This window comes from Pan paniscus, chromosome 12 (genome assembly GCF_029289425.2).
Source record: "Pan paniscus chromosome 12, NHGRI_mPanPan1-v2.0_pri, whole genome shotgun sequence".
In the NCBI taxonomy this organism is placed as follows: Eukaryota; Metazoa; Chordata; class Mammalia; order Primates; family Hominidae; genus Pan; species Pan paniscus.
This window is the reverse complement of record NC_073261.2, coordinates 76,766,298-76,788,127: the sequence shown is the minus strand read 5'-3', so window position 1 is coordinate 76,788,127 and position 21,830 is coordinate 76,766,298. Positions and strand designations below refer to the sequence as shown.

General features: G+C 37.1%; 1 long non-coding RNA gene across 1 annotated transcript; it reads right to left on the bottom strand.

Annotated features, from left to right (window-relative positions):
* Positions 1-135: 135 nt before the first annotated feature.
* LOC117979145 (uncharacterized) lies at positions 136-21,587 on the bottom strand. Its single transcript, XR_004669815.2, has 4 exons — positions 21,369-21,587; positions 18,185-18,356; positions 4,911-4,983; positions 136-2,603 (listed from the first exon to the last, which is right to left on the bottom strand). It is a non-coding gene; the product is annotated as an uncharacterized LOC117979145 (long non-coding RNA).
* Positions 21,588-21,830: the final 243 nt, after the last annotated feature.

The following is a 21,830-nucleotide window of genomic DNA, read 5'->3' as shown; positions in this document are numbered from 1 at the left end:
TCCAGGGTTCTTGCCTTGGCGTACGTACCAGAAGAATCAGATCAAACGTGGGCTTGGAGAATGAGGGCAAGGTTTTATTGAGTGGAAGTAGCTCTCAGCAGATGGGGGAGCCAGAAGGGAGATGGTTTTGCCCTGGAGTTGGGCCGCTTGGTGGTCCAGGCTTTCCCCCAACTGACCCAGCCAAACTCCATGTCATTCTGCCAGTCGGTGGCCTGCTGGCTATGCTGGTGCCTGTTGGTGCATTCCTCTCAACGTCCAGCCACCTGTGTGTTCCTCCGCTGATGTGCCCCTCTTGATGTCCAGCTGCTTCTTTGTCTCTGCCTTGCTAGGATCTCAGGTTTTTATAGGCACAGGATGAGGACATGACAGGCCAGGGTGGTCTTGGGAAATGCAACATTTGGGCAGGAAATGCCTGTTCTCACCTAGGTCCGTGGGGGTGGAGCCCTAGCCAGGGACCACGTCCTCTTCTACCCAGCACTTCCCTTCTGCCTCTTCTGTATCATTTAAAGGGAACACACTCTTCCCTTCCCAACACTTCCGTATCAGTCAGAGCTGAGTCCAACTGTTTAAAGCATCTAAATAATGATGATTAATTGTGGCCCACCAACAATTTACTTCTTTTAACTTTTACGTCTGTGATTGTTCCGAAGTTCAGGCTGTTGTGCATAGGCCCCAAAGAGTCCAGACTACTTTGCTTCTACAATATCCAGGGAATATTCAGAATTTAATCTAAAGTATCTTCTCTCTTTAATTATTGCACAACCTTAACTCAATATCCACAATCTTCAGATAACTAGACTTTTTCTTACTATACTTTTGAAAAAAGGCAAGCCATATTAAAATGAGCATATGCTATTTATTTGTTGAATTGTAACAATTGATATATCTTGGGCTCAGCACATTACACACCTCATTCTCTTGTACTTGCCTTATCTAGAGTACTGATAATTGAAATTGATTACCAGAATGATCACTCCAAGAACCTTTAGTATTCTTTTTTATATCAAAGAACTGTTCAATCCTCATATTTATCATGGAATGACTGGAGACTCAGAGACTTGGAATGGTTCTCAACAACATATGATTATCTTGGATAGTTCACCTTTCAAGATTTTACCACTTTTTCCTGTGGGAATGATTTCTTTAGCTACATTCTAGATCTGGCTTTGTTCCTGAGCCCCAATTCCACGTTTACACCTGCCTGCTGCTATTTCTATGCTTTCCTTTGAACCAAGAGAATGAATAAGAATTTGTCTGCTCTCACAGGATTCATATTTTGGCTGAGAAATATTATATATGTAAACAAATAGGCATGAAAGAGACTGAATGTTTATGTCTACACAAAATGTATGTGTTGAAATCTTAACCTCCAAGGCGATGGCATTAGATGGGGCCTCTGGGAGATGATTTGGTCATAGGGGTGGAACCCTCATGAATGGAATTTGTACCCTTGTAAAAGAGACCCCAGAGAGATCCTACATCCCTTCTGCTATGTGAGGACACAGCAAGAAGTCAGCAGTCTGCAACCCAGAAAAGGCCCTCACTAAAACTCAACTGTACTAGCACCCTGATCTTGGACTTCCCAGTTTCCAGAACTGTGAAAAATAAATTTCAGTTGCTTATAAGCCACACAGTCTGTGGTATTTTGTTATAGCAGCCCAAATGAACTAACACGAGGAATATGCCATATTATCATATGGCACTGAATGTTTTGGGTGGTGCTAATTTTGACAGGGTTTTTAGAGAAGGCCTCTTAGATAAAGTGTCAAGTTATGAATATAATGAGGGAGAAAGGCAAAGGAATATCTAGTCAAAATGTTTTTCAGTCCAAGGAAACTATATGTCATGAGACCCTGAAATGAGATCTGCTTTGTGAGTTTGGCTAACAACAAAGAGGCCAGTGGGAAATAAAACTAGTATTTGGTTACTACTGCCTCTACTAAATATGATGGGAACTTGGTTTGGGCCTTTCTTCTGCCTTCTCAAGGCTGCTACCCTAATTAAGGTCTCAGGACTTCATCTTTGCACCATCACAGGAACGTTGTTTTTTTTTTGGTTTTTTTTTTTGGTTTTTTTTTTTTTTTTGGTTTTTTTTCTTTTTTTTTTTGCAGGTTGCCTAGTCTTCCAGCTCAGTTGCTTCTAAGCCATCTATTAAACACCATTACCTCAATCTTTCAAAGTATTGTTTCCTTAAACGGCTCTGTTCCCACGTTTCTATGCGTCCTAATGCTAACTCCTAACACAGGCTTCATGAAGATTTTTCATTAACCCAGCCCATGTTGAGGGATCTCTTTTCTGAATTTTTGCGGAAATACTGGTTTCCACCCCACACACTTTAATACAATGAACATTTTTCATATGCATCCATATTCTCTCCTCACATTGTGACTTCCTTGATGCAGCAACACATTTGTTTTACTTTACCCATTTTGAAAAAGAAAAGCAGATTCAGATTATTATTTATGGTATTCAGCATACTACTAGTTACTCTAAGATTACCATAATCTATAGAAGACTCACCTGTTTATCCTTAATTAAATATAAACATGATTCGTCGCAACTACCTATCTTCTCAGTAGTGCATTCTTTTCTCTGAAAATCTCCTATTGGTAGGAACAGAAGAATGTTAAAATTCCTTTGAAAAAAGAGCTTTTGAAATAGTCATATTATATACATATTATAACTAAAGATATTATAAAATAGTTATAGCCTAGAACAACATGGGGATTAAGGGAATAATCCCCCACCCCCAACACACACACACAGTTGAAAATCCATAAATAAATTTTGACTTTTCAAAAACTTAACTACTGTGATGGTTAATATTGAGTGTCAACTTGATGGATTGAAGGATGCAAAGTATTGCTCTTGGGTGTGTCTGTGAGGGTGTTGCCAAAGGAGATTAAGATTTGAGTCAGTGGACTGGGAAAGGCACTACTGAGTGGGTACAATCTAATCAGCTGCCAGCATGACCAGAATAAAAGCAGGCAGAAGAACATGGCAAAACTAGACTGGTTTAGTCTTCCGGCCTACATCTTCCTCTCATGCTGGATGCTTCCTGCCCTCAAACATCAGACTCCAAGTTCTTCAGCTTCAGGACTCAGACTGGCTTCTTTGCTTCTCAGCTTGCAGACAGCCTATTGTGGGACCTCACGTTGTGATCATGTGAGTCAATACTCCTTAATAAACTCCCCTTTTTGTATACATCTATCCTATTACTTTGGTCCCTGTAGAGAACTCTGACTAATACAACTACTGTTAAACAGAAGCCTTACCAATAACATAGTCAATTAACACATATCTTGTATGCTGTATGTGTTATATACTGTTTTCTTACAATAAAGTAAGCTAGAGAAAAGAAAATGTGAAGGAAAGCATAATGAAGAGAAAATATATTTGTTATTCATTAAGTGGAAGTGGGTCATCCTAAGGGTCTTCATTATTATTTTCACATTTAGTAGGCTAAGGAGAAGAGAAGGGGTTGATTTTGCTCTCTCAGGGATGGCAGAAGTGGAAGAAAATCTGCATATAAACAGACCCTCCAAGTTCAAAACTTTGTTCAAGGGTCAACTCTGTATGTGTGTGTGTGTCTGTGTGTGTGTGCACTCTATACATTTATTTTTATTTTTAATCATATATAACAAATATGATTAAAACACCTTTATATAAACTAGATATTCATTTTAATACTTTCCCACATAAGATAACATCTAACATTTATTAAGCACTTGACAGTTGTCAAAACATACATATTTTATCATATGTGGGTCTCAAAGTACCCTATGAACTATTAGGCAGGGTGTTGTTTTGTCATCATCAGATAAATTAAATGACTTGCTAGAGATCACTCATCTAGTAGGTGACAGGACATATAATTTCTAAACCATTGCTTTTTCACTATAAACCAGAAATAATCTATGTTTCTTCTGAATATGCCATCATTCTGCCTTTCTCATTGATACAGAAAGAGGGAAATTTGGAGAGAGAAAAATAGGGAAAGAAGGACAGAGGGAGAGGAAGAGAAGTAGAGGGAGAGAGAGAGTTAAATTTTTTAGCGGGTTTATTTCAGATATTTTCAAACAGTGTTCTGTAGTAGACCAGATGTGCGCTAAAATTGAACTGAGCACAGAAAGCTCAGTTGCTGGCACATATAGGCCCTTAATAAGTGTTTGCTCATGAATGAAAGTGTTGCCATATTTTTCTAATTTGAGTGGATTTTTTAAGACACTCTATCTCTCTTTTTAATGACTGAGATTTCACTCATCTTTTCTCACATTTGGTGGACTAAAAATAACCAGGCATAAGTTTTATTTTTTTAAGACCCTCATATCCCTGAGGTTTTACGAGGGAACTCAGAAAATATGCTTTTGGTTACTGCCTGACTGCATTATGTCAAACCTTGTGGTTACATTCTAGAAATTAGCAATGTCAATGCGGAATTATCCATGCTCTCCTTGGCAGCAAGATACGACCAGTGTCAAATTAAAATAGCTAAGCATGATGGATTATAATAAAGGGGAGACTTGGGGGAAGCTGTTTATGGGTTGTTCTCAGAACTGCCTTAAGTAAAGAGAAAAGAATACTCTCACATTTTCATAGTGTATATGCCAAATGCACAGTCACCAATATTTGATAATTACATGAAGATTTCTAAACACTTTAAGAACTTCTCCCATCCTTGGAGGTGCAGCACCCTGTTATGTCATTGGGGAAGCTTTCCAGCAAAATCATTTCATATAGATTGCTGTTAAATAAGTTGAGATCCAAGACCAGTGTTTATTTGTTTTCTCCTTTGACCAACATATGTAGCTTTATTATTAGGATCCAACATATATGTTGATATAGCACTGATTTTTTACAGCTAGCTGGGAAATGGATTATAAAGAATATCTCATCTGCTCTTTACTTACATCAGCTTTGTGTAATATGATCAGTCCTGCATAGCCATCTCCAGTATTTCATGGGGTGTCGTACATTTTCACTCTGTAGCAGAAAAACAGGTAATTAGGCTTTTTACTTTTTGTGCATGTCTAAAAATTCTAAAAATAATGACTTTCAGGTTATGTACCACTAGCATCTAATAATCACTTGTAAAAGGTCTGATATTGTACCTCAGCCTCAGCCAATTTGGCAAGTCGTTAAAGTCCTAAAAATATCACTTCTGTTGGTCATTATGTTCCCTCTGGAGACTGTATGCCCTTAGTACATCCGCCATCAAAATAGAAGCACTTGAAATTCTAAGCTTATATGTGGGTCAATATTTTGGGATAGATTCACATTTCTATCACAATATCAGAAATTATCAAAGTCACAAAAGTTCATCTGAGCTCTTAATGAATATGTGATCATCTGTCTATTTACCTATCTCTCAACTGTCTATTGTCTCTGTTTTTTTCCGTAACTGAAAGAAAGCTGGATTTCTGTTGTACAGAATTTTTAGGGATAGATCATACGTTATTAAAGATCTTTTTTTAGTCTTCTCTAGCTGTCATAACAAAATACCACTGACTGGGTGGCTTAAACAACAGAAATTTATTTTCTCACAATTACAGAGGCTGGAAGTCAGAGAGCAGAACCCCAGCATGGTTGGATTTGGGTGAGAAATCTCTTTTGGTTTATGGATGGGCGCCTTCCTGTGTGTCCTCGCATGGGGGAGAGAGAGAGAGAAAGAAAGAGAATGAAAGCAAATTCTCTGTTGTCTCTTATTATAAGGACCTATCAGATCAATCATATACGGACCCTACCTTCTAGACCCATTTAACTTTAGTTACTGACTTATGGGCCTTATCTCCAAATATAGTTACTTTGAGGATTAAGGTTTCCAGACATGAATTTTGAGAGTACACATTTCAGTCCATAACCGTCCTGTAATGGTTTGACACTTTAAAGGGTTAGCTTATAAGTATGAGAAAAACATATACACAAATAACATTCTGAAGAAAATTAAATTTTCTTCTCACAGCAGAGATGGAGGGTAAATCTACTGGACAGTGGATAGCTCACCTTTATATTTATGACAATCACATTTCTGTTTATTACATCATCTAAAATATAATTATTTTGTATACAATTGTGCAATTGGTCTATCAGTAACTTTTCTTTAAAATATTATTTGCAGCTTACTATATGCAGAAAATTCAAACTGAACCCCTTCCTTACACCATATTCAAAAATCAACTCAAGATGGATTAAAGACTTAAATGTAAATTCCCAAACTATAAAAGCCCTGGAAGACAACCTAGGCAATACCATTCTGGACATAGGAAGAGGCAAATATTTCACAACGAAAACTGGATCTACTAGTTGATTTGCCATGAGATCCGGGAGCATCACTTAACTTCTCTAAGCCTCAATATTTTCATACATAGAATGGTGGTTAAGAAAAATAATAGAACTTCTAGGTGGATAACTTTTTAAAAAATCTGTTTACCAGGAGAACCAGGTTCAGGAAGCTTCTGGGTAGATGAATATGTGGAGATTCCTGGAGAGAGGCAGGCCGGGGACATGGAAGATGTGCACACCTTCCCCCATACCTTGCTCTATGTGTCTCTTCATCAGTATCCTTTGTAATATCCTTTATAATAAACCAGTAAATGTAAAAAGAAAAAAAAAGTGTGTTTTAGCTGGGCATAGTGACTCACACTTGTAATCCCAGCGCCAATTTGGGAGACTGAGGCAGAAGGATAGCTTGAGCTCAGGAATTCTAGATCATCCTGGGCAATATGGTAAAACCTTGGCTCTACAAAAAAATACAAAAATTAGCTGGGCGTGGTGGTACACACCTTTCGGCTCAGCTACTTGGGACACTGAGGTGGGAGGATCTCTTGAGCCCGGGAGGTCAAGACTATAGTGAGCCACAATCATGCCACTGCACTTCAGCCTGGGTGACAGAGCAAGACTCTGTCTCCAAAAATAACAACAACAAACCCAAAAAAGTGTGTTCAAAGTATTTAATATCATGCTCCTCTTCCCTGTTCCTGTAACACTGAATGGCATATAATACTAAGCTATGGTATAGTTAAGAGCTTTTAGATCATCAATAGTACTTACATACACAAGCTGAGACCACCTGAACCTGAGCTTGTGGCCATAAAAATAGGTACAGTTGTCCAAGAGATATGGCCCCCCTTTACATTCTGCCAAATACAGCTGTTCTGGCCTGGGTGGAAGCAACTCACTATGAGCTTCATCCTCTTCCAAACTAGTTGCCATGTCTAAACATGAGCTTCTATTGCTCTAGGTAACTGGTCTTACAGGAGGAAGAAGAGCAAGATCAAAGGGGTGAAGTAAACTCAGAAAGATTCTTAACCTTAAATATTCTCAATCTAGTCTAGAATGTGCTGATTAGATATAATCTAAATAAACACTTGCAGCACTGATAAAATATGTTAATAGGTGAGGTCCTTAGAAGCTTTACAGGAGACATGTATGGTGTCATAATTGTTTCAGGCCAAATGAAACCCTCCCAACATCATACGTTGTCTAATCCTTCAAGATTTGGGAAGAGAAGGAAAACTTCATGAGCTGAATTTTGCATTGTGGAGAGAGAAGGATGAGGTTGAGTACTTAAAAATACACATTTTATATTTTCGTTGAGCATCTGCTATATAATAAACACTGTGCTAGGCACCAGAAAAAATACTGAACAAAATGGGCATTGTCTTCAGCCCTCACACAACTCACAGTCTAAAGGGATGACATATTTTTAAGTGTTTCCTGATGCTAATACAAAGCACATTTGACTATTAAAAATGTTTCCTGTTGTTTTTCCAGATGTCAGTCTCATGTCTTCTCATCCTTCCATATGGTTCTCAGCCTAGATCACTTCAAATTCATTATCCCCTTCTCACACTAACTCTTTTTGGGTTGGGGAGAGCATTCCAAAATCTTATTTTTTTTTTTCATTTGGGCTTCAAACCCAGGTGAATCACTACATTCTCTAATAGTAAAATTCCTGAAATTATTGTTTCCACAAACTATCCTTTGGCCAACTTGAAACCTTCTCTTGAGAAAACCATCACTCAGTAGGTGTTTTAGAAGAGTTTTTGTTTTAGTCATAGTGAGACAACAGTTAAGGTCCCTATTCATGCACTTTCCCCCAACTCAATGACGTACTATCTTTTCAAGGATTCTTAAGTTAAATTTAGTGTCAAGATCCAGTCACGGTAACAAATTGATGAGTTTAAACAAACTGCCTAGATGGAAGACAGACCATAATCATTCCTTCCCCCCATGCCTCAATACTCTGATCTTCATCAGCAGCTTCTCTTAGCACTATCTGGCCAGAGATTTCTACTTATTTTACACAATTTCTTTGACTCAAACCTCAAGAACATAATTTCCTCCTCCTGACAGCCTATGGCCTTTGAAGGGCATTTCACTTATGGAAAGAAATTAGCCTGAGAGGCTGGCCAAGTTAAATGAGGTCTATCACAGATAAAATTTAGAGAGCAAGAATGGGTAAATAATAATGAATTTATTAAACAATAGCAAATATTATTGAGCCTTTACTGTGTGCTTTATGTGCATAATGACAACACTATGAGGCAGCCACAAGTATAACATCTACAAAAGAGGCATAGAGATATTAAGAAACTTACACACAATTACACAGCTGAGAAGTAGCCAAGTGAATTTGAGTTCAGACAGAGTAGCTCCAGAAGCCCTGCCCTAAACCACTATACTACAGAAAAATGTTTTACCATAAGACTCAGAAATAAGACTAGCTCATTCAATACTAGTAAGTTTATTATTATTATTATTATTATTATTATTATTATTATTATACTTTAAGTTCTAGGGTACATGTGCCCAATGTGCAGTTTTGTTACATAGGTATACATGTGTCACGTTGCTTTGCTGCACCCAACAACTCATCATTTACATTAGGTATTTCTCCTAATTCTATCCCTCCCCCAGCCCCCCACCCCGCAAGTGTGTGATATTCCCCTCCCTGTGTCCATGTGTTCTCACTGTTTGACTCCCATCTATGAGTGAGAACATGCAGTGGTTGGTTTTCTGTCCTTGTGACAGTTTGCTGAGAATGATGGTTTCCAGCTTCATCCATGTCCCTGCAAAGGACATGAACTCATCCCTTCTTCTGGCTGCATAGTATTCCATGGTGTATATGTGCCACATTTTCTTAATCCAGTCTATTACTCATGGACATTTGAGTTGGTTCCAAGTCTTTGCTATTGGAAATAGTGCTGCAATAAACATATGTGAGCATGTGTCTTTATAGTAGCATGATTTATAATCCTTTGGGTATATAACCAGTAATGGGACCACTGGGTCAAATGGTATTTCTAGTTCTAGATCCTTGAGGAATCACCACACTGTCTTCCACAACAGTTGAACTAGTTTACACTTCCACCAACAGTGTAAAGGCATTCCTATTTCTCCACATCCTCTCCAGCATCTGTTGTTTCCTGACTTTTTAATGATCATCATTCTAACTGGCATGAGATGGTATCTCATTGTGGTTTTGATTTGCATTTCTCTGATGACCAGTGATGATGAGCTTTTTTTCATATGTCTGTTGGCTGCATAAATGTCATCTTTTGAGAGGTATGTGTTCATATCCTTTACCCACTTTTTGATGGGGTTGTTTTTTTCTTGTAAGTTTAGTTCTTTGTAGATTCTGGATATTAGCCCTTTGTCAGATGTGTAGATTGCAAAACCTTTCTTCCATTCGGTAGGTTGCCTGTTCACTCTGCTGATAGTTTCTTTTGCTGTGCAGAAGCTCTTTAGTTTAATTAGATCTCATTTGCCAATTTTGGCTTCTGTTGCCATTGCTTTTGGTGTTTTAGTCATGAAGTCTTTGCCCATGCCTATGTCCTGAATGGTATTGCCTAGGTTTTCTTCCAGGCTTTTTTATGGTTTTAGGTCTAACATTTAAGTATTTAATCCATCTTGAGTTAATTTTTGTATACAGTGTAAGGAAGGGATCCAGTTTCCGCTTTCTACATATGGCTAGCCAGTTTTCCAGCACCATTTATTAAATAGGGAATCCTTTCCCCATTGCCCGTTTTTGTTAGGTTTGTCAAAGATCAGATGGTAGTAGATGTGTGGTGTTATTTCTGAGGTCTCTGTTCTGTTCCATTGGTCTATATATCTGTTTTAGCACCAGTACCATGCTGTTTTGGTTACTGCAGCCTCGTAGTATAGTTTGAAGTCAGGTAGTGTGATGCTTCCAGCTTTGTTCTTTTTGCTTAGGATTGTCTTGAATACTAGTAAGTTTTAAATTTTTGTTATCCTTGGTTACTTGCAAGAGAGATCAGCTTTTAGTAATATATTTCAGCTTTTGAAGTTTATCTTATGTACCCTCAGTTAACCACTTTTCACACACACATCTTTAATAACATCTGAAAAACATAGTTGATAAAAAATTTGAATGCAGAATAACAATCCTACTAAAAATGGACAAACTACTTGAACATATTGTTTACCAAAGAGGATACACAGATGGCTAACAAACACACACACAAAAATTATAAACATCATGCAACATTAGAGAAGTGCACATTAAACCTACAATGGGATGGAATATGCCACACACCTCTTGAAAGTTTAAAATTAAATAGAATCATCATACCAAATGCCAGTGAGCATAACGAATAACTAAAAGTCTCGTAAATACTGGTGTTTAAGTAAAATAGTATAACCACTCTAGAAAATAGCTTGGCAATTTCTTAAAAAGTTAAGTGTACACTCACCAATTGAAATAGCCATTCCACTCCTAGGTATTTATCCAAGAGAAAATAAAGCTTATGTTCATAAAAGGATTTGTAAGCAAATGTTGATATCTGAATTATTTGTAATAGCCAATACCTGGAAACAACTGCAATATCCAACAATGTCTGAATGGCTACGCAAACTGTGGTATATCTATACAATGAGATACTACTGACTGATAAAAAGGCATGAACTATTGATGCATGCAATAATATGGATTAATCTCTCAAAATAGTTATAATGAGTGAAAGAAACCAGACACAAAAAATTACATAGTTTATAATGCCAATTATATAAAACTCTAGAAAATGCAAATAAATCTCTAGTAACAGAAAACAAAGCAATAGTTGCCTGGGAGAGCAGTAATAGGAAGGGATAGGATGGAGAAATTACAAAGAAGAAACCAATCTACTCACTATCTTTTAGTTATGGTTTTTCAAAACTTATCAAATTGTACATTTTAGTATAAGCAGTTTATAGTATGTCAAGTATACCACAATAAAGCTCAGTTTAAAACGTTTTTTAAAACGTTTTTAAAAAATTTTTTTAAATGACAATAACACCCTTATTGAAAAACACAGAACTTTTTCCAAAATTTTCACTGATGTTGGTTTGTGGCATTAACATTTCTGGGGAAACTTTAATGTACGTTATTGTGAGACTAATAAGCACCCCAAATATTTCAGTCCTGATGTGTAATTCTAGAAATTTTGATAGGTCAAGGGAAATGTCTTTGCTGTCGGGGAAGTCTCCCTTTCCCTTCAAATCTACCTGGTGGTTTGGCTGCCTTTTCCTGACACAAATTTGAATAGTCCTGACTGCATATGTGGGAGGTGATACTTGATGATCTTCCTGACAAGTCGTCTCATGCATGGAGCCACCTGATCAAACTATTCCCCAGAAGCTGTACATCTGGATCATTTCAGGACGCTTATTTGAAATTGTCAATCATTTCAGAATGCCAGAGAAATCTGTTTTTCTAGGTTGTAGAGAAGAGACTTCTATTTAAAGTCTGTAAGATCTCTTGCTTGGTTTACCTTAAGGTTGAAACCCTGCCTGCAGGTGCACATTTCAATTTTCTATAGTACTTATGATTAACTTTTAAGAGTTGTTTGGTTTTGTTATTGACGAGGAAACAAAAAACAAACAAAAGAAATTGCACATGTTGAACGCTTGATGGGTGTTCAGTTAAATTATTTCTAACAGAATATTTAAGACTCAGTAAATATAGTTATTATTTATAAATGTCAGCACATTTAGATTTTCAACTACATAGCATTTCAACATTTGTCCAGGAGATGTATCTGTATATGTATATGTATATGTACATGTATATGTATATGTATATGTATATGTATATATATAGAGAGAGAGACAGAGACAGAGAGAGAGACAGAGAGAACCTAAGCTTTCACAACCTTTTTATCCACATTATAGTACTATGAAGTAAAGATTACTATAAAATGAAGAATTCTATGATGAATTTTATACGTTCTTGAATGTACATTAGAGCTTTTAATACTCTGTGGGTAAAAAAATATGGAAAATAAAACTAAGCAAGTTATGAGCATATTTTATAGACATGTTAGTATTGAAGTATATCATTTCAACCTTACCTTTGAGAAGTACTTGAATCCCTCAAAAATTTAGGTAATTTTTAAGGCAACTTTATTATACATTTCTTATGTAGAATACATTTACTTTGAGATGGTATTATAAATACACACACATATATGTGTATATTTATTTATACATGTACACACACAGTTAATAATCATTAAATATGGTCTGCTTATATTTTTCATCATGCTTCAAATTTGTTATATTCAGAATGCCCACTTATATAAGTATTTCAGTAATAAAATTGGTTTTTATTTTTTACTTTTCATAAGTATGATTTAATTTTACACTATATTATATTTCACATCACGGATTCAGCCCTAGGCAGAATTTAATTGATGCCTATAATAAACTCCGAGTTTTTTATGAGCTAACAAATCCTAATCCTCAAGACAAAAGTATAAACAGGACCAACATTCTTGAGTCACCTAATTGTTTTTTTCTGCTAAAAATAATTATCTTTATTTGATCTATAGCCATATGTGTACCTATATTTATTTATACATACACTCACACACACATTCAAATCCACTTACACAAGCATATACAAACATATTCAACAGCAGAAGGCCAATAGTTATAGTGCTTATTTCTAAACAGAGAAAGATTCCAACATAATTGTATTCTTTAATCAAGAATTTAAAAAAAATTCTGATTTATTTTCTGGGAAAGAATATAATTATTTATTTCTGTTTGTGGATTTAGATGCTATAGAAAACTGTATAAAGTACTGCTCTCCGTAAAATATTGGTTAATATTCAAAATATTGATAGGGTTTAAAAAACTCTATTTGAGATAACTTACATATTAGGCATTTCATGTGCACAATAGCTATTGCCCTGAATAAACTGATTTTTATGGGCTACAAATTATTAAATAATACTTTTGTATTTATCCTGTGTTTTATCTTTTGGCAAATGATAATTTATGCCTATAGCCCACTATTCAGTTTTCAACATAGCATAAAAGGGAGTCAAATGCAAATAAAAACATTTTGATAAAACTTCATTTTATATAGAAAAAATAGATGAGTGCACGTTTAGAAGTAGGTTGATTTCAAGTCAATATCAAATTTCCAGGAATATACCTATTTAAATTATATATAGACAGTTTTATTTTATTGGGAATAAATTAGGTGGAACAACCCAGCGTGAAGACAGGGATAATGTTCTCTGAAGATATTATGAGCACCTTTCTAGAATTCTTCCTATAACACAGCCTTATTATCAAATGGGAACTTCAAGCTAACTTAACAGCTATGGGTACACAAAGGCATACAGACTGGTATAAGGAACATTGAAGACTCAGAGGGGGAAGAGTAGGAGGGGAGCGAAGGATTAAAAATAATCTACATACTGACTACAATGTGCAGCATACAGGTGACAGGTGCACTAAAATCTGACTTCACCACTATACAATTCATCCATATAACGAAAAACTACACATACCCCCAAAACTATTGAAATAAAATATACGTGTGTATGTGTGTGTGTCTATGTGTATAATTTTTAAAAGCATACCTTTACATATTTAAATATTTCTCATATTTTCATTATAAATAACTAGTATATGGCAGTTTATCTCTACATTTCAGAGCTCTCAAACATAGTGATGGTTACAAAGAAAGATTCTTACCACAGTTGATATTGAAAACTCTTTTCAGTCTTACTTATTGATGTGGTTTGGCTCTGTGTCTGCACCCAAATATCATCTTGAGTTGTGATCCTTAGTGTTGGAGGAGGGTCCTGGTGGGAGGTGACTGGATCATGGGGGTGGGTTTTTCTATATGCTGGTCTTGTGATAGTGAGTGAGTTCTCAGGAGATCTGACGGTTTAAAAAGCATGTGGCACTTCCCCCTCACTCTCTTTCTCTCCAACCTCAGTGGGAAGATGTACCTTGCTTCCTTTTCACCTTCCACCAAGATTGTAAGTTTCCTGAGGCTTTCTAGTCATGCGTCCAGTTAAGCCTGCAGAACTGTGAGTCAATTAAACCTCTTTTCTTCATAAATTACCCAGTCTCAGGTAGTTCTTTATAGCAGAGTGAAAACAGACTAATACAAAAAATTGGTACCAGAGGAGGGGGCACTGCTCTAAAGATACCTGAAAATGTGGAAGTGACTTTGGAACTAGTTAATGGGCAGAGCTTGGAACAGTTTGGAAGGCTTAGAAGAAGACAGGAAGAGGTGGAAAAAATTGGAAATTCCTAGAGACTTGTTGACCGGTTTTGACCAAATTACTGATAGTGATATAAACAAAGAAGTCCAGGCTGAGGTGATCTCATATAGAGATGAGGAACTTATTGGGAACTGGAGTAAATGTCACTCTTGCTACGCTTTAGCAAAGTGACTGGCAGCATTTTTCCCCTACCCTAGAGATCTCTGGAACTCTGAACTTGAGAGAGATGATTTAGGGCACCTGGCAGAAGAAATTTCTAAGGAGCAAAGCATTCAAGATGTATCCTGGCTGTCTCTAAAAGTATATGCACATATGTGTGAACAAAAAGATTGTCTGAAACTGGAACTTACATTTAAAAGGGAATCAGAGTATAAAAGTTTGGAAAATTTGCATCCTGGTCATTTGGCAGAAAAGAAAAACCCATTGTTGGGGGAGAAATTTAAGCCTTCTACAGAAATATGCATAAAAGGAGCCAAATATTAATAGCCAAGACAATGGGGAAAATGTCTCCAGGGCATTTCAGGGAACTTTACAGCAGCCCTTCCTATCACAGGCTCAGAGGCCTGGAGGGAAAAATGGTTTCATGGGCCAGGCCCAGTGCCCTACTGCTCTGTGCAGCCTCAGGACTTTGTGTTCAGCATTCCAGCCACTCCAACTCCAGCCGAGGCTAAACGGGGCCAAAGTACACCTTCGGCCATGGATTCAGAGGGTGCAAGCCCAAAGCCTTGGCAGCTTCCATCTGGTGTTGAGCCTGCAGGTGCTCAGAAGGCAAGAGTTGAGGTTTGGGAAACTCTGCCTAAATTTCAGAGAATGCGTGGAAGTGGCTAGATATCCAGGCAGAAGTCTGCTCCAGGAACAGAGCCCTCACGGAGAATCTCTACTAGGGCAGCACAGAGGGGAATTGTGGGTTTGGAGCCCCTACACAGAATCCCCACTGGGGCACTGTCTAGTGGAGCTGTAAGAAGAGGGCCACTGTCCTCCAGATTCCAGAATGGTAGATCCACCGAAAGCTTGCTCCACACACCTGGAAAAGTCACAGGCACTAAACTCCAGCCTGTGAAAGTAGCCAACGGGGCTTTACCCAGCAGAGACACAGGGACCCAAGGCCTTGGGAGCCCACCTTTTCATCGGCATGCCCTGTAGGTGAGAGATGGAGTCAAAGTAGATTATTTTGGAACTTTAAGATTAACGACTATCCTACAGGGTTTCAGACTTGCATGGGACCTGTAGCCCCTTTGTTTTGGCCAATTTCTCCCATTTGGAATGGGAACATTTATACAATGACTGTACATCCATTTTATCTTGGAAGTAACTAAGTTATTTTTGATTTTACAGGCTCATAGGAAGAAGGGACTTGCCTTGTTTCAGATGAGTCTTTGGACTTAGACGTTTTGGTTAATGCTGGAATGAGTTAAGACTTTCGGGGACTGTTGGGAAGGCATGATGTGTTTTGAAATGTGAGAAGGACATGAGATTTGGGAGGGGCCAAGGGCAGACTGATAACGTTTGGCTCTGTGTCCCCATCCAATTCTCATCTTGAGTTGTGACCCTTAGTATTGGAGGAGAGACCTGTGGGAGGTGACTGGATCATGGGGTGGATTTCCCCTATGTACATCTCATGATAGTGAATAAGTTCTCATGAAATCTGGTGGTTAAAAAAGCATGTGGCACTTCCCCCCTTGCTATCTCTCTCTCTCCTGCTCCACCATGAGAAGATGTGCCTTGTTTCCCCTTTGCCTTCTGCCATGATTGTAAGTTTCCTGAGGCCTCCCAGTCTTGCTTCTGGTTAAGCTTGCAGAACTGTGAGTCAATTAAACCTTTTTTCTTCATAAATTACCTGGTCTCAGGTAGTTTTTTTATAGCTTGTGAAAACAAACTAATACACCTCTCTATGGACTCACCTATCTTGTTATTTAAGAACAAAATATCTAATAGTAGAAGAACTTATGTCATATCACAATGGAATAGTAATCCATGGTCATAAAAATGATACAGAGGCTAGGCGTGGTGGCTCACACCTGTATTCCCAGCACTTTGGGAGCCTGAGGCAGGTGGACCGCCTGAGGTCAGAGTTCGAGACCAGCCTGGCCAACCTAGTGAAACCCCATCTCTACTAGTAGAGTGAAACCCCATCTCTACTAAAAATACAAAAAATTAGCTGGCTATGGTGGCATGTGCCTGTAGTCCCTGCTACTCAGAGATTGAGGCAGGAGATTTGCTGGAACCCAGGAGGCAGAGATTGCAATGAGCCAAGATCATGCCACTGCACTCCAGCCTGGGCAACAGAGCGAGACTCTATCTTGGAAAAAAAAAAAAAAGAAAAAAGATACAGTAATCTTTCACTATGGATTATTATTTCACATTAATCTCATATGGTCCAATAAGGACAGTTTATAAACTGGCAAAAAATAAAAATAAAGCAAATTTTGGCAAAGAAAAATGAACCCAAGATTTGGAATGGACTATTAACGGTCATAGGGTTTTCCTTTATGTTGATAAAGGTATTTTGGAATTAGAGAGTCATTTTGCAACCTTGTGAATATACTAAAAGCTACTGACTTGTATACCTTAAAATGATGACATTTATGGTTTGTGAAATATATCTAAGTTTTTAAAAGATGAAACTACTTTGAAAAACAAAAGTCTTATGAATATGGTACTTTAAGCATGAACTTAGTTTTTAATCTAATATTACTGCCATGTTGTATTAAATATATTTGTTTCAAGAGTATTCATGATAGTTCACTTGAGAATTTTTATAGCAACTCATTTAAAATCTTTGTTAAGTAATATCAACATCTCAGTCATCTAATCTTTGGTATAGGTTGATTGTCTTTTCTGATGCAAGTTGATTGTCTCACATTTCTTTATATGCTGGAATATTTTGAATATTATATCAAGAGACTCTGAGTCTTGTTTAAATCCTATAGAAAAAGTGGGTATTTAGTTTTAGCCTTCTATGGCCTTCAGTCCCAATGAGTTTAATTTTTCATGTATTTACACTGTTATTCAGATCTGTCCCATGTGTGTACTACTTAGTGGTAAGTCTGGGACCCATCTTCTCATTTCTAAACATTTTTATGCTAAATAGGATTAGATTTACGTATGTGCAGTTTGGGGATGAGCCCAAAGGTTTATAAACAACTTTATGGTGTCACTTTCCCTCTTGCTCTCCATGGCAGCCCCAGTAATTTTTCTCATGCTTCTTTTTGATTGTCCAGCTAGAAACCACCTACTCTCATAATTCTACCATGCCTGGGGCTAATTAGTTGGAGGATCAAAAGTGAGAAAGAAAGGCAATTGAGTTTGGATACATTATACTGAAGCAACAGATCCACTACATGGAGATGAATGTTTTCTACATTCAGAGCTTTGGCTCCAACAGGCCTCCATTGCTGACTGATGTCAATGTCACTGATCTCTTCACCATGGGATTTCCTGGTGACTGAAGAATGAAAAAGCATAGAAAAAGAAGAGAAAGAAAGTCAAAGGATTTACCCTCATTCTTTTTGAGTTTTAGAAATTCCCTTTCAAGCTCATACATGCAGTACTCTCTATCTTTCTCTCTGCCTGCACTACAATGCTCACTTCCAGGTTTCAGGCTTTGTTGAATTTTAGGCTGGGAGAGACCTGGAAGAAAAAAAAGATAAACTCACCACTAGTTCAATGATGCTCCAAATTCTGGCGTTTTTCTCTGATCCACTTGTTGCTATTTGCTTTTCAAGTTCTCAAATAGCTAGGCCGTGAATTCTCTCCTGGTTTTATAGTTGAGTTCAATGGAAGTGAAAAGGGGCTTGTGTTAACTCCGTCTTAGCTGGAACGGGAACTCTGTAAGGCATATAATATGCAAATATTATTTAAACAATACATAAGGCATGCAATTAATAAGTAGTAATTAGAAAGAGTTATCTTGCCTCAAATTCTTAAAATATTTTATTAAGACATTGTAAAAACCATGAAAATAATTGATGACCATCAGTTTAAAGTTTCCAAGTTTTGCTTGATCAAACTTCTTTATCAAATTATAGAAAATCAGATAAAATTTTAAATAATAAAAACACTGTAAACAATATTTATTGATGTTTTGACCTATGACCTAAGCTTGGCAAAATGGTTTAAATGTGTCCCCTCAGAAAGCGTATGTTAAAAACTTAATCACCAATGAAACAGTGTAGGGAGGTGAGGTCTAGTGGGAAGCATTTATGTCATGAGAGTTCCACCTTCATGAATAGAAAAATGCTGATAATAAAAGAGCTTCAGCCTGAAAGTTTGATCTCTTGCTCTTTCTCTCTTTCTCCTTGCCCTTCTACCCTGGGATGATGCAGCAAGAAAGGTTTCACCAAATGTCAACTCCTTGATCTTGGACTTCCCAGCTTCCAGGACCATGAGCTAATAAATTTCTGTTTGTTATAATTTACTCAGTCTGGAGTATTCTGTTATAGCAGCACAAAACAGACTAAAATACTTGGCAATGTAGAAATATACAGAAATCTAAAATAGGATATATGCCCTCAAAAAACTTTTTAAACTTATCAGGAAAACTAAATATAAACTAGTAAAAAATTACGCTACAGCAAAAGAGTAAAATAATTTAGGATAACAATGGGAAGAAAAGTGGAAGGCAATGCATGTCTAAATTGACAAGAAACTCTCAAAGTCAAAAAAGATACTATATACTCTTGTGGGGAAAGAGAGATCTTAGCTGGGTCTACAAGAATAGCCAGAATGTACATTGGTAGTAGAGAAGATAGGAAATAATTCTAGGTGGATAGTGCTGCATGAACAAAGTATGACAAGAGAAAATATAAAAATAGATAAGCCAATTTGCCTGGAGATAATGGCTTATGAAAAAAAGTAGGTAACTATGGTGAAAAAAAATCGGCTATGAATGTAAAGCTCTAAAGTATAATTTTGAGTCTACACTTTTTTCTTGGGCATATTTATATCTAAATGCTATGTAATTTGGCTTAATAAATTTAAACAATGTATTTTCAATTGCTTGGCACTAAATGTTTTTTGCTTTTGGTGGGGCAAGGCCCATTGATTGGAGTGCTCACATGGACAAGGGGTAATGAATAGCAAGTTTAGCACAGAGGTAATGTACAATATCATCTTTCTATTTCTGGTGACAGAGTTCAGAGAACAGGAAGTCAATTTGGCAGCTTCAGCACAGCCTTGCCCACAATAAGCCTCATGCAGTAGGACAGTTCCTGGATAAAAGCAGGCTAATTCTAGGGTCCGAAAAAGTAATCTCAAGAATCACCTGATAAGAAAGCTGCTCTGACAAACTACTGAAATAAATTATGCCCTTTGATGTATCATGCCAGCTACACTCAGAAGCAGAGATATTTTAGTTAGGAAGGAACAGAGTTTGTTGATAAAGATTGTTTAGGTTCTCAGAGACATAGCTTGGGTCCTATGGCACCCAAGAACTGTGGTATCTAGATTGTATGCTACACCATGTTGTGGCAGATATGTTTAATTTGGAGAGGCATGTTGCTCATAGATTTCCTACTATCATGTTCTTATTCTTCAATCCTGACGCTGAGATTAGCCCAGTTTAGTTGATCAGTTTTTCCTTTCCTCTATCCCCACTTCTTTCTTTCTTACTTTTCCAATAACCTATACTCTCTGTAATACCTTCTTACAGAAATACTGCACAGTCTTATAATGATGCATTCTCTGACCCATTGGAATGTAAGACCATAAAGGCATAGGACACACCTTATCCATCTCTGTATCACCAGTGTACACAATTACTTGATGGTCTACTTTAACAATTATGACTAGAAATGAAGTAAATCAATCCTTAATACACAAAGGAAACTACGTGCTTTGTTCTGTGATGATAATCTCAGAAAAGAATAAACAGAATGAAAAAAATTAAGTGATTGAAATTTTAAACAAGGACTAAAAAACACATTGTGATAAATAACAAAAGCAAAATCCCTAAACATTCATTGTAGGTGACCATGCCAGATATATTCTTTGCATGTTGTATCCCTTTTTATTGATTATGTGACAAAAAATAGCAAATTCATTCCCATCCAAATTTACCAGCCTCTACTTTGTATGATTATTACAGTGCATTTTATGGAACTATGTCAGTTTGTGACACTAAATTCCAAGACAAATCCTATAGAGCTTTGAACAATACCTTACTGTGCCTGACAACTTTTAAACTTGTGCTTTTAATTTTAGCACAACCATATTTAGAACGTTGGTTTAAAAACTTGGCTTTTCTCTGTCCCCATGATTACAGCCTGCAAAGTAATCACAGTCCTTCTCCAGCTTGTTCCTCTGCTCACTGTGCACCTTCATTCAGGTATCAATTGATTTCTAATGAGCTATTAGTTCCATGTTGCTCTGAAGACAATTAGAATCAACATTGTTTAAACTAAAAGGTAGTAATCACTATTCATATAGACATATGTGTGTTTAATTCCTTACCGGCCACCCACTTTCAAACCTTAGCCTGACAGCAACATTTCTCATACACTTTTGTCTCTAACATCTTCATAGCAACTAGCATTCTAATTTCTCGACTTTTTTTTACTTCTATTTCCCAGTGGGAAATCCAATCTGGTGATATAGTCAGTGACAAAGAAAGTGCTAATTAGCAGATGAATGCAATTAGTATTTACCTCAAATGTTTTCAGGTAACTTCTCTTTCTGACATACATAGTTACAGTATATGTCAGCATTTCTAATTTTACACAACATATACTCAACGAAAACATTGAAACACTGAAGAAAAAGACCACAAACCTAAACAATTCCATGTTAGTATTAAAAAGGATGAGAAATTCGAGCCTTTTCTCCAGTACAGAAGGTGCGTACCTGACCTCTCTGCTCAGCCGGTGATGGCCTTCTCTCAGTCTCCAGAGGAAGTAAAACCCCTTCTCTTCCATGGAGCCATCTCTATGTCCTTTTGCTATATCACCATACTCATGCTGAAGTCCAAATTTTCTTCACCAGACTTTGACAAGTGTTCACCAATTTTTCTTGGTTCTGTTGCATTGTTGTCTGTTACATAATTCTTGCTTTTCATATACTGTATACTTAGCCTTCTCCAACTAGACTGGAAACGACTTGAAGAGAAAGACTATCATTTATTTTCTGCATATATCACCGTACCGAAAAATACTGCCTTATGTTTCGTAGGCCCTCAATAAACACTTGCTGACTTAGGATCTAAGTATCTCAAGCACCTAACAGTATTAGGGAAATGGATTGATGGATGGAGACATGGAATGACTGATGAATGGATGGAGGAGTCATAGACATCAGAGTAAAAGGGAA